Source organism: Corvus kubaryi, unplaced genomic scaffold, assembly GCF_017639235.1.
Source record: "Corvus kubaryi isolate FWS band 111438036 unplaced genomic scaffold, C.kubaryi_AGA036_p1.0 37398, whole genome shotgun sequence".
Lineage (NCBI taxonomy): Eukaryota > Metazoa > Chordata > Aves > Passeriformes > Corvidae > Corvus > Corvus kubaryi.
The window spans coordinates 34,303,827-34,318,316 of NW_024581137.1; the positions used below are offsets into that span (position 1 = coordinate 34,303,827).

Consider the following 14,490-nt stretch of genomic DNA (forward strand, 5'->3'; position numbering starts at 1 on the left):
GTGAAAGACCCTCCAAAGTTCACCTCAAGGTGTGCTGTCTTGAGAGAATCAGCTGACAAGCTGTGTGTCATTGTTGTATTCTATGACTGATTTCACTGCCACCAAGGTCTTCCAAGAACAAAGGGAACCACACTTCACTTTACATTGTTTAAGCAGAACTGAGTTTTTCCTCATCCTAATGGCAGCTGAGTTGTCTTTGTACATTTTCTTTAGCTGGGGATGCTAAGGAGCCAGACTGGTGTGACGGTTACCCTGGCTACCTGGTAGAGTGCCGCACAAGCCAGTATGGAGGTGGTTATCTATCCCAACTACCACTTTTCAGTGTCTTGAAAATAACATGCAACAGCTGAAGTGCTCAAGGGAACAGTCCCCAGAACCTTCATGTGCCAACAAGCTACAGCCAAGAGCAAGAAGCAGTAACTCCAAGTCTTCCATGCTCTTCTTCAAGAATTATTTTCCATTTTTATGTAATTGGTCGTGGATGTTATGTCTTTGTTTTATGCAAATCTTCTTTTATATTTTAATGACTGGATAGTGTTTTGAAGTGTTGGTGTTCCTATGTGGGAACACACTTTACTCAGTGTCAAAGGGTTAACTAAATTACTGTACTTCATTTGCATAAGAAGCATGGCAGACATTTAAGCAAACTTTGTTGCATTAGGAACACTGGAGCTGTCTAGCTGAACTAGACCCAATGTCTACCTATGTAATGGCCCTGTCTCTGGCAGAAGTGGATGGGGTTGCAAAAACTTTGACACGGGCAGATGTGTTGCCTCCTTTCCTTACTGCTCCTCATGCTGATTTTGATGGCTACAGGCTGATTTGAACTCACAAGAGACTTGAAACCACTTCTGATAGGTCTACAATTAATTATGCTAACTCTTGATGCCTATAACTAGGTTGATAAGAATAAAGCAAAATGGGAAGTTTAAATAGTTTTTACTGAACTCATGTGGCTGCCTGGTATCAATTGCTTAAAGCCAGATTATATGCTAAATGAATTTAACAGACATACTTATAGCATACAGCTATAAGGGGTTTTTTGACCTACTAAGATAATCAAGACAATGAGAAAAGCTGCCATTACTTTTTTTCTTCCCCACTTTCTCTGCATTCTCATGGCTGTTCACTTGACATCTTTATACCTTCCCCCTTGACTAACACTTCTGCATACATTTCTCTGATGTTACATAGTCTAGCACCTAATGACTAGATGATTAGTGTACATAAATGCCTATTTTAGTCCATATCTAAGTGCTTGAGCACAGCAATTCCATTATGGTCAGTCGTAGCAATGAGAGGTACCTTCCAAACACCATTTCCAAAGGACCTAGCTTTACAGAAAAGAAACCCCACCCCTAAGGAGCAGGATGGAGGTGCTATTAAGAGGGGTTTAAAACTCAGCTACACTGCAGCTGCCATCCAGTTTCCACAGATCCCCCCACATTATAATTAAAACGACCCTACAGCACATGTTCTACATTTTATCTCTTTGTTTAATGGCTTCGTGAGTTGTTTTAATCAACCCCTCTCATTCCTTATAACTGAGCTGACAGATATTCTTACATGAAGTGAAATAGCCAGATGATTTTAAAATAGTACAGATCCACCACTGTGTACACCCCACGGCAGCTACAAGGCTCCACATGTATTTTAAGAAACCCCAATTCAAACAGTCATTCCACAACAAAGTTCCCAAGTTTGTCCCAAACAAACTTGGGAGACTCTGAAGCAGGGCAAAGAAGCCAAGTGGACAGTGTATTTTTAAACGTTCTGCTTTCATGGTTAGCATGTTTTTGCATTTAGAATGCCAGAATACAGCTGAATGGTCAGGATAGAAACTGCTAAAGTATGTTTTTCATAAAGTTCAAAAATAACCCACAGACATGACATGGGCTTGAGCTCTCTGCACTGCTTCTAGTTTTACAATTTGCTCCAAAGTAGTTTGCAGTCTTCAAAAGGTGAAATGCTCATATCCTTTTAATTATGTCAGCATTATTTTTCTATCCAATAAAAAATTCTGTCAAATATTAGAATTTAACAATTTAAGGATTCCATAGCACTTAATATAGTGATTATTTTCTTAAAATTAATGGCAGTACTCAGATGAGTAAGGGCTGTAAGATCAAGCCCATTCATTTAATAACTTGAAAAGCATTCATTTCTTAGTCTTAATGGGAGAGAGTGGCTGACAGGTCTCCAGTCTGTCTGAACAGCTCTGTGCTCAAGGACAGCAGCAGAAACCATTCCTTGTAAGCCTCTTCTGCCCCCAGGCTGCCTCTTGTTTGCCTGTTCAAGTAGTCTTACTCCTCTAAAACAGCTTTGCCACTGACTTCAAAGGGGGAGGAACCAGCACATGGTCAAGTTTTTAAAATAACAGCATATCCTCGGTTGCACTTCTACCACACCCTTCTAGGGAAATCTCACGGCACTTTCCAATAGCAATGGTAAAGTTTCCCAGTTTTTCAGTTAGGAATATTTTATACTGCAGGTGCTTAGTTACTTGTTGCAGGGGACAGAAGAAGCTAGTTTCACGGTATTTGGCAACAACGCATAAATAAATGTAGGAGGAATCAAGTCAGAAGGCAATTCCACAAGGAGTTTAGTGCTCACAGTAGAAAAGCAGCATTTAGACTAGGAGATTCCCAGCATTATCTTTTTATGGGTGCTACAGAGCATCTGTCTGAGCAACTGCCGGGACCCACAAGAGACAGGCAAAATCCCAGTGTCTGGTCATCTGCATTTCTCTGAATGGCACTGTGCAGTGAATCATTTCAGTATTTACTTTAGCTTAATGCTCAGTTTTCTCCCTCTATGCAAATACAGCCTACAGGATTTTTCTTTCTCTGTCTCTCCTTAGCTTTCACAGTGGCCTTACCAAAGTACTTCTGGTACTTCTGGCCTTGTGATCTTCCACCCAGATGTTCTACTCTTAGTGGGGCCACAATACTGGTGCTGCTGCCTCATCCCCTGTGCATGCTCTGCCTCTCTGTAGAGGCGAGTAGATCTCCAAGGGCCAAAGGAGCAAACCCTAGTTCCATGTTCCTACATGCGTTGCCCAAGCATAAGAGAGAGCTCAGGCTGGTAAACTGGGGGCTTTGCCAGGCAAACAGGCTATCCTCCTTCTCAAATGCTAAAGCTTCTGCTCCCAGCTGCTGCAAGAACCATGCTGAAAACATAATTAAGAAACAAAACATGAGATGCCTGTGCTCTTGTTACAGCAAAGAGACGGCTGGGCCTCATGAACAGAAGTGTTGCCCAGCCCTTGGAGAGGTCTGCAATCTGGGTTAGTGTAGAGGGATTCCTTATGGAACAGGGGCATATGATACCCCTGGAAAGATTGGACAACCCAGGGTTGCTGAGGAAAAGCCCCTAAACAGGCCCCTGGCTGCAGGCAGGCCTGGAAAGCACCTGGCTGCAGGCAGCCCTGAGAGTCCTTGGCAAGGTATACACTGGTCTTCTCCCCCGCTGATTAGAGGCTGTCCAGAGGGACTGGGCGTGAATCTTTGCAAAAAGTAGATATAAGCTTGCATAGTTGAACAATAAAGGGAGAACGATGCTTAATCGAATCGGTGTACGCGTCATTTATCCGGCCAGCTCTCCAGACTCGGTCCCTTTCAGGTTAGGAAAGCAGCACCCTTTGACCCCTGCCTTGGTGGGGGGTCAGATCACCTCAGCCCATAGGGAGGAGCACTGTGGAGCCATCTCTGCCTCCCTGCTCCTTCCCTCCCTCCCACCCTCCCCACTGATGCACTGATCCACTGATCCAAACAGGCCCCCAGCCCACTTCAAGTGGCTGGCAAAGCTGTTTTTCATTTTAGAACCTTAATACGGCCCAGATTTGGATTAATGATGGCATATCCCGTCAACCACAGGTACACGTGCTTGGGACAGACAGTCATTTAGCTTCTCCTTAGTGAGAAGCCTGACCTCAGTACCCACATCTGATGTGTGTAAGGCCCTGGAGACTTGGCTGTCTCTGCTCATGTCTATATGCTCAGATGGCACTCTGCCCAGCCACCAGTTGAACAAGTTCACAAAGACTGGGGTGCTAAATAATAATAACTCTCAATAGGCAAAGACTACTGCCTTCAGCCAGACCTCTTCTGCAGGAAACCACCCCCGGAGCCAGCACTGCCATACTGGTGCCATATGCCTACGCCTGACACCAGATGTATCTCAAAACAATACTTTGTCAGTGGGAAGAAGCAATCTGAGGAGTTCACAGGCATTTCTAGGCTCCAGAATACAGGTTATATTGCAGCAGGCTCTCAGGAAGCTCCTGGGTGGATTTTCTAGCTGACCACATGCATGTGAAAAAGCACGACCATCAGTGGCATGCTGCTGTGGATCACTCTGACACAGGAAACAGCAGGCAATGAAATCAACTTGCAGCTGAGATTATTGAATCGTAGAATATGTTGAGTTGGAAGGGACCCATCAGGATCATTGAGTCCAACTCCTGGCCCTGCACAGGACCCATTAAGAATCACCATGTGCCTGAGAGCCTTGTCCACATGCTTCTTGAACTCTGTCAAGCTTGGTGCTGTAACACTTTCCTGGGGAGCTTGTTCCAGTGCTCTACCACCCCGAGTGAAAAACCTTTTCCTGATATCCAACATAAATCCCTCGTGACTCGGCTTCATGCCATTTCCTTGAGTCCTGTCACTGGTCACAAGAGTGAAGAGACCAGTACTTGCCCCTCCTCTACCCCTCATGAGGAAGTTGTAGACTGCAATGAGGTCTCCCCTCAGTCTCCTCTTCTCCAGGCTGAACAGACCAAGTGACCTCAGCTGCTCCTCATACAGCTTCCCCTCCAGGCCCCTCACCATCCTCACGGTGCTCCTCTGGGCACTCTCTAACAATTTAATGTCTTTTTCATCTTGTGACACCCAAAACTGCCCCCAGGTCTTGAGGTGAGGCCGCCCCAGTGCAGAGCAGAGCAGGACAATCCCCTCCCTTGCCTGGCTGGCGATGCTGTGCCTGATGCACCGCAGGACACGGGTGGCCCTCTTACTGAAGTGGCAGATCCTTTTCAATGCTTGAGGGACTGAGAGCACAGGGACAAAGCTGTGGTACTGCTCCTTAGCTAAAACCATGAAAAGATGCCAAACTCATAGTCCTTCATCCACAGGAACCGAAGAACAGGGACTCAAACTCTGATTACTTATGTCTGCCCTCCTGAGGAATAAATAAATAAAGAGGAAGGCCAGAAGTACACATGCAACTTACTCATAACCTTTTGTTCTCACTCCTGCTCATCAAGAGCAGCATTTAAAGAGTCTAAGTAGTCACAGTCCCTCTGAGAGCTGCCCAACCTTCTTCTGGTCAGACAATCAGGAGACCATTTAATTCCTGCATTGCTATACACACATATATCTAGCCCCATACATCATATGGATGATATACTTCAACTGCAAAGGTGGATTAGAGCCATCATCTAGAAATAAAAGAGCAACTGAATTACTAAATAAAGCCCTTTTTTTCTGACTGGTCATGGACTGAGAATAATCATGGAAAGTAGCAGTATCAGATCTGAACACTGATTCTCTGGTTTAGGGCCCTATAACATCCTTTCTTCACCACAAAAGGTGTGAGGTATCTTGAAAGAGGCAACTTTAGGGTGACTTTGCTCTGGCTACTGATATACCTGGTATTGTACACTGAAATAGCTGTGTTCCTTCCAAGAGTCCTGTTTATTTTTGCTATCTGCTGTTGTGAATTTGGATATTTCTGTGTTTCATATAACTAAGTATAATTAGTAGTAATAAGAAAACAGGAGAGAGAATAGCAACAGAATTACAGCTAGTTTTGAAATTAAATTTGAAAAGGAAGTTAAAACATGGTTTATGTGTACAAAAACCTTTACAAAAGAGGTTATCTCTTAATTCTAAAAGCTTCAAATTCCAACACTTCTGTATTGCTCCCCTCCAACTGTCTTCCTATTAAACTATGAAATAACATCTGAAAGATTTTGTGCTAGAGATTATTTGTGGTACCATACAAAATTCATCTCTACTAAAAATAAAATAAAAGTAGTTGACATCCTTCACATATTAAAAAAAAATAAATAAAACCAAACAAACACTTCTTCAAACCAAATGTCAGAATTCTGTTTAATTAAAAAAAGGAAGTTTATACTTGGTTATGGTGTGTGTCGACATCTATCCCTTTGATTTACAAGAGTATGGAGGGGAAAGAACAGATTGCTTTATTCAAGAGAAAGAAAGGAGGGAGGGGGGCCCTGTGTGACAGGAAAGAGTGTAGGCTGTATTAACTTCAGTGCTTGTTAAAACATGAAGGATTAATGGTAGAAAGGGAGGGAAGAATTGTGAATGTCTCCAGTTTAGGATCTTCAAAAATGTTTGGGGATTCTAAGAATGTCTCACCAGACCACATGAAAGATGCACAGAGAGACTCAGCCACACGACTGCTCTAAATCCAAAGCTGGTATTGCTCCACTTATACCATCAAACCAATGGAGCTGAAATGTAGCCACAAATTAAATTTATTTTTATTGAAAAAGTACTAAGTCTTTAAAAAGAAGGAAAAGAGTATGTCAGGAAACTCAGCCTTTCTTAGCCTAGTTTACAGGGTAGGTAACTCTGACATCTAACGTCAGTGCTGACATCTGAGTATTGCAGTAGAATCAGAGCACTCTGCCCAAGTCTGCAGAAAGGCAATATCCAGCCTTATGACTTCACTTTAAATAGAGCAGAAAGCTGGAGCTTTCTGCTTTCATCTCTGTAACTGCAGGTTCAGCCCATGTAACTACAAGAGAAAAATAATCAGGAAAAATGTCCACAAGCTGCCTTTGCAAAAGGGAATCTACACTTCAGCCCTTTTGGAAAGTGCATTTGCTGTTATTATTAATTCAGCAGTGTCACGGTGACTCAGAAAAGCAGCAAAAACTGCTTGCTGCACTGCAAACACAGATAATCCTGATACTTCTCAAATGTGATACAGGAAGATCTTGCATGCCTTTATCCACAACTGCAACAAGCAATTGATTCAGCGACCCTGAATTACTGCACACACATGCAAGCCTCAGAATACAGTCTTTGCCAAGCATCATACTGGCTCTGTTAGACTGATGATGAGATGATTAAAGCCTGGAGAAATAAGGAGTAATTTCATAACAACAGCACATCAAAATAAAGTTTACTTTCCACCCAACTACCTAGATATCAAGTACCCCAATATGTTTGTTTTCTCTGATTAGGACCTGGCTGCTTATCAGATTGCAGGGTCAAACAATTAATGTTTGTGTGCCTGCATGTTGGAGAAGCAAGCACTTCCTTGCTTTGTCTATTTTATTTAGGTCATGATACTCTAACAGTTATTCATGAGCACTCTTAATTGTTTTGATTAAATTATTGACAAGTGATGGGTATACAGCACCCTTTCAGACCTGGAGCCTGAGGGCATGTGTCTGTGGGTGGAGCACAGAGACCTTCTGCCATTCCCGCTCATTCCACAGGCTGCCCACAATTTGGAGCAGATGGTATGCGTCAGCTTGAGCATGGCAGTCTGGCATGCAGCTTGCATGCAGCAGGGCTCACTGGTTTCAGCTCAGCATTAGCCAAAGGCTTCTGAACCAGAGCTGCTATACATGTAGCCAGCTTCGGACATGGGTCATGGTGTCACTGCCTGCCACCACCGCTAACTATAGCTGCAAGTTTTGTGGCACAGAGACTACTTTGTTATGATGGGTTTGTAACAAAATCCTTACTAAAGCATCTCAGTCTGATGAAAGCCTCTAGAACTGAGCAAATAATAGCACTACCTGTCAAATTTACTTGGTGCAGTGGTCAGAAATGGCAGATAAACTTCAAGCACTGCAAATGAAATCGGATCTAGAGAAGCACATACTCAAAATGTCATGCAAACTAAAGCCTTCTGTAAGTGTTGCAGTTAGTCAACTCCTAAAGCATCTCTGAAGGTGCAGCCACTTCTGTCTAGCAATTACCTGGGGAACCTGGCTGTGAGGGACAAGTCCAGGCATGTTGGTCACGCTTCCCGAATTACTTCTGCATATAATCTCTCTGATATTATCTGATACAGAACATAGGTGTAGTCTGGGCAGCTCAGCTCCATCCCCATAAAGTGCCCCAGCCATTTGTCTAAGGACTTAAGCTTCTTATTGCTGCACACTTCTCCAGGCAGAACCTCCTTCCTGCTGGAACCAAGACCAGTCCTCAGGAGTGAGGCTTAAGAAGTATCCAGAGGTGTTCCCACCTAACGCTATGCAGAAGTAGAAGAGATCCCCCAGGGATTGAGGTATGGGTTAGGCTGGGATTTTGGTGTCCTGGACTCTTCTCCTCACAGTGAAAGCACAACAGATAATCACTTGATGGCAAGTTCTGGAAATACCAGAGTCAGACTTCAGAGAACCCACAGAGATAGCAAATTCCAGACTTGGAGAACAGGAATAGAAACACAAGTTATTCTCGTGCTGCGGTGGTGGTTTTGTGGTTTCTATGGCAGCAGTTCCTCAAACCAATGTATTTGATCAACCAGACTATGTGAAGCCACAGATGAATTAGAAATCAGTACAGATGCTGCAGGAACAATTATCTACAACTCAGCCTGTGAAGCTGGGTGTAGTAGTCACAACTGCTTCTAAGAGAGTTGCAGATAAATCTCAAATGTAGCACAGAGTCCAAACCCCCACAAGAAATGCAAAGGCCATGAGAACCAAGGCACAGTCAGAAGATCGAACACATCGAACCAAGAACACTTTAAAGCCCCAGATGAGGAAAGAACTTGCTTAAGTCCATCTTTTCTCAGAAGTCCATGAACTTAATTGTAATCACTTCTTCTAAGTTCTCCATGATTTTAATGACTCAAAAGCCTGCTCACAGCCCAGTAAACTGGCAAGTGCTTTCCTAAACAAGCAATTTTTAAATTCAGGCCTTCCGAAAGCAAATGACCTCCATTCTATGAGGAAAGACAGACACCCTGATGTTCAGCTGGTCCTGGGAAGACTCTGTAGAGTTAAGAGACAGTCTCTACCCAGCTGACTTCCACATCAATGTCAGAGACAGGGAAGGGAAAAGGAGTATGAAGTGTCAGAGACAGACTCACTGAATTGCCAATGTTGGGAAGCACATCTAGAGATTGTCTAGTCCAACCCCCTGGTCAGAGCAGGATCAGATGGAGCAGATTGTGGATGACTGTGGGTAGCTGGGTTTTGACTGTCTCCATGGATGAAGACCCCATTGCTAGCTCGTGTTGACCTTCTCACCAACCAACACCCCCAAGTCCTTTCCCTCAGTACTGCTTTCAGTCCCTTCTCAGTCCAGCCTGCATTTCCACTTGGCATTGCCTCTACCCAGGTGCAGGACCTTGCACTTGGCCTTCTTGAACTTCATGAGACTTGCACAGACCCACCTCTCAAGCCTGTGAAGGTCCCTCTGGATGGCATCCCTTCCTTCCAGTGTGTCAACCAAACCACACAGCTGGGTGTGGTCAGTGAATGTGCTGAGGGTGCTCTCAATCATACTGTCCACGTTGCTGATAAAGCTGTTAAACAGTGCTGGTCCCAACACTGACCCCTGGGGACACCACTCATCACTGGTCACTGCTTGGACATTGACCACAACTTTTTGAGTGCAACCATCCAGCCAATTCCTTATCCACTGAGTGTTCCATCCATCAAATCCATGTCCCTCCAGTTCAGAGACAAGGATGTTGTGCAGGACAGTGTAAAATGCTTTGCACAAGTCCAGGTAGATGATGTCAGTCATCGGAAGACTAATAATAGAGGGTTTTATGTTTGCCCATATCCATCACTTTCACTGATGTACTCTTTATAAGTAGTGTCACTATGTAATTGGAAATAATTGAAAATAATTGAAAATTAATTAATTATTGCACATAGATGTGGAGATTGAGCAACTGAGAGGCACAAATAAACAGCTATCTAGTGGAAACAGAAGATACCACAGGCGGGTCTGTATTTAAGAATGAGGGTGGAAGCATGGGCTGCTTTCACACTGTTCCTGTCTCCTACAGTAAATTACGGTAGAGATCCTAGTATCAGTAGCCTAGCTCTGCACTCATAGACCATTAGGAAGCAGCTAAGATCACAGAGGAATAAATGAAACCCATTATAGACAATTTTTAATTCCCCTTTCTCTGAACAGACCTTAGTTTTCTGAAATTTCACATCCTGCTTTTGTCACCTGCAAGGTTATGCTGCTTGGTTTCTACAGTTTTTTTCCATAAGTAGTCTTGTAGAGGAGGAAGGGTTGAGATAAGTGTTTTCCAGTCTCAGGGTCAAAACCTTAGTAACACTAAATCAGTATAGTTATGCCATCCTACAGTTGCTGACTCCTGGAGTATCAGAGGACCACATCTTGCTCAAAAACCAGCATCCCTGGGTCATTCACTTGCATCAGTGATGGGACATTTTATAATGCATCTTTATCCTGCCAGGAAAAATGGATTTATCCCAGAAAACTTATGTCAGCAGTTCTGCACAACTCCAGTCTAAATTTGGCCGACTTTATTTATTTACAGATGTAAACATGAGATAACAAATGTTAAGCATGTTTTTCTCTCCATGAAATGACTGGTGACTCAGTATATGTTCATGAACAATATGGAATTGAAGTGGAATTGATATTTTTTCTGAGCTACAAAAACACTAAACAGTGTTATAAGAGCAATCAAAATGAATTAATCACAGGTCCTAACACACTCTGGCACATTTTGTTGTAGAGATAATGAAAACACTCTGATCTCTCCAGTAAGACAAATTGTTAAAAGCATATTGCTTCTTGCATGTAGGACGTTTGCTTGTCATCTTACGCTAAAATAATTCTACTTTAGCTTTTCTTTCTTTTTGCCCCACGGGAAACATCTTCCAAGGATAATATCAGCATCTCAGCCATGTGGCACGTGCTTCTGCCTTCCCTTTGTGGGAAGCTGGGAGTGTTAATCATCATTAAATCAATGGCGTCCATATACAAAAGTTCTTTCTAAGGAAGTACTTGTCAGTCATCCAGCCATGGGGACAGAGGGCGGAAAACTGTTGATTTTAAACCTAAGGCAGTGGACAGTTGTATCCTGGGCTGTAATGATGGATTCCTTGGTGTCTGGGGCCTTTTACAGCAATTTAGAAGAATAACTGTTTTATATTTTGTGCCAGATAATACAGAAAGAGGCTTCACTCCTCACATAGAGCTCCCACAGAGACAAAAATCATGAGGTGAAATAATTTTCTTGAATTTGGACCAAATGTACTCTTCATTGCAAGTAGTTTGCACTGAGAACAGTTACATAACCCAAACAGAAAAGTCATGCCTATGGCTGTTTATCCATCATTTGCAGTGCAGCTAGGGAATTGCATGGTATTCTACATCCTTTATGGAAAAAAGTTCGGTGGAAGGATCTCAGTGACTTATTGATTTCACATCTGATCCTGCATTTCTTGTTCACCTAAAACCCTTTTAGCACTGGGAGTTTCAAATATACAAAAAAAAAAAAAAAAAGTTCGTATCAATGAAGGAAAATTGGGCTCTTTTTTCCCTTCCTTCCTTTTTACACTAGGTTATGTTGAAATGGAACCGAATCAACAACTTCTAAACTATAAAACAACCCCAGGAAAAATTGCAGGATTTGGTGATCTTTTCCTCTGCAATTTTGGGATAGTGTGACAAATCTGCATTTTTTTATCAAAGGAGATTTTCAAAATTCTGAGTCAAACGAATAATGTCATGTGTTTGTAAGTATCAATAATCTAAGCCATCTGCAAAGGAATGGTTTTGCAAAGGCATCTCTTTCAGGACACTGTGGATTTTGTCACTGCTTGAGGTTTTGGCAAACCATCAATATCACTATAATTTTCTCTTATGAAATATAGTTTTTGACTGACATATTTTTCTTTGCCCTTAGCTAGCTAAAGTTTAAAAATACTGCATTTCTAACTCGGCAAATTCAAAGGTTAGGCTTTCTCCAAATTGCATATTAGATGCCAGTAATTCAGAAAGGTATAATGCAAGTTACCCGTGAAATAAAGAAACTTAAACAAACAAACAAAAAGCAATGTTTGCTGTATCAAGTAGCCAACATATTCTTTATATTTGGTCTGAAAGGAAGACTACAGAACTTTAGGAAGAGAAATAGCATCTTTAAGTACAGGTTCATTACAAATCTCTATTTTCACACTTGGAAAAAGCACAATGCTATTGCTAGTAGTGACAGCGTGTCATTTAAGTGTATGACATCTACTCCCTCCAAAAAAGTCTTAGAAGTGAGAACCGCCTGAAATTTTCTATCCAAGACAAGCAAAGCTGTCACTTCCTAATTATTTGATTCATAATTGAAATCTCAGTTTCAAATGAGGAAGGTGATCTGTCTTAAGCCTTGCTCTAAGCAAAGGAGCATTCTTTTGCTAGCAGACTTTGTATGTATAAACACAGTCCTCAAATAATTCAGACTGTTAATTACCAATGGGGAAGTGCACCCACCTTTTGTATTAGCAGTCATTCCACAGACTGACACGGGGTACAATTATTTTGTTATACAAATTAGCTCTGATGGGTGTGTCGCTCTTCAGGGTTCTGTACAAGACAGCAAGAGATCCAAGTCATCATGGAAAAATCAGCTTTGCTAAGGGTTTGGAAAGATACAGTTAAAACCCAAGGGAAGGTATGCAACATTGTGACATCCCTTTAGTCTAAATAATGAATTGAGTTTTGTGGAAATAAGTCAGTTTTAAGAGATTCTAGGACTGAAAGGTGAAGGGCTATGTGGAAAACATGGCATACTTTGTTCTGAACTGCAGATGCTAGTAGATTCCACGCTAATGGCTGCAGCATTTCAGCAGTAAAGCAAGACTGGTGATTTCAGGACTGGCTAAGACATTGTGGCACCCAAGACAGAACATGCATTTTCACATTTTCAGTACCTTTTCTGTCCTCCCCCACCAAAGCCTTTGACAGGAGACAGGACACTCCGTCCCTCATACATGTGGTCCTGTTTGTCCCCCTCTACAAATCTGCTGCATGCAGGTCTCTCACCTAAGACACCAAAAACCATTTTCCAAGTACTACACTTAGCCTTCAGATGTGTGGGTGTAACTTCTACTGACTCACACACAATCTCTCCACAAGTATTGGGGCACTAATCTTAGGCCAAGTGATAGTTATTTTTAATCATCAAAGGCTAGAAGTGGTGTATCCTCCAATGGGAGGAGCAAAAAAAGACAACTGGTATCAGCTGAGAACAGAGGGAAGAATCTAAAACAATAGCCTAAGAGACAAGACATGGGCTCTTTCTTACAAACTGTGCTCTATTCCAAACAGAAACGTGGCAGAGAACAAAAGTTTTGAAACAGGAACAGAATAAGTATGTCCTTCTATCACAAGCTGTAGCTGAAACTCTTCTTCTCCCCCAGTCATAGAGTTAGAATTAGAACTTTCCCCAAACTGTAATTCAGAATGGCGCAACTACGCATCTGCATTAACTATTACAGTGTGGAGATAACCATGTAGGCACAAATGTAAGAGCAACAGAGTGTCCCAGAGAAAAGGCACAGCAGAGCTCTACACAGCTCCACAAAGGTCATCCTACCAATGATGCACAGCAGGAAACAAAACTGAAATGAAAACAAAACAGCCCCTTTATTGCTGAAGAAGCCCTCCTTGGTATGATTGACAATATTTTGGTATGTGCTATTAAAGTCTGCAACACATCTGGGACCCTGGGTGCTGAGGTATTCCCACTATGACAGCTGTCTCAGTGTCTTCACAGGCAGACATTCAGAGGTCCATTCACCAGAGAACTACTTTGAAAAAAGGCAGAATCTGATTCATGTTTAGGATCATAGGGTCATGGGGAAATTCAGTTTGGAAAAAACTTTCTCTTCCAAAGAAGGGGTTTGTGGTTTTTTTGGGAAAATTTGCAGTCATCTCAGAACCACATGTCTTCTCTGACATTTACAGCCCTTTAAAGACTGACCACAGATACCCTCTCTCACTAGAAACTGAGGAATTAGATAAGTCAGCTCTGGAACTGGACACGCTGGTTCTTTGGATTGATTTTACTTAGGGAATTCTGTGACACTTAGAGGGAGTTCAGAGTCTTTCATTTCTTTTATGTCTCTGAAGAGCTGAATCCCTGCTTGAAAGTCAGTGCTAACAAGGTGAGGAAGTTTTTGTAGAAAAGCACCATTATAACTAAAAGAGAAAATTTTCTTCATTTTTTAAGTATTTCAACCATACTTCCTGGACTTTCCTAAACTTCTTGTAGTATTTCTTTTCTTTAGAGACTGAGCTCTAGTTTGGCTTCCACAGAGAAGGAAACTCAAGGACAAGGGAAAAGGAGGATATTAGTCATTCAGGCTTTTACCTCAGCCTGTTCCACACACAAGTCTTGTGGATTTGGGCGCTCAGCACCTTTAGAAGGCAGGCTGCTGGAGAAAAAAGCACATCTGAAGGAATTTATGTTGATTTTGAAAGAGCAGACAACAACAAAGGAACC

General features: G+C 42.3%; 1 protein-coding gene across 7 annotated transcripts in view; it reads right to left on the bottom strand.

Moving 5' to 3' along the window:
* The window catches only part of DYNC1I1 (dynein cytoplasmic 1 intermediate chain 1), a 186,485-nt gene that overhangs the window by 47,862 nt on the left and 124,133 nt on the right, over window positions 1–14,490 (bottom strand). The window lies entirely within an intron of this gene.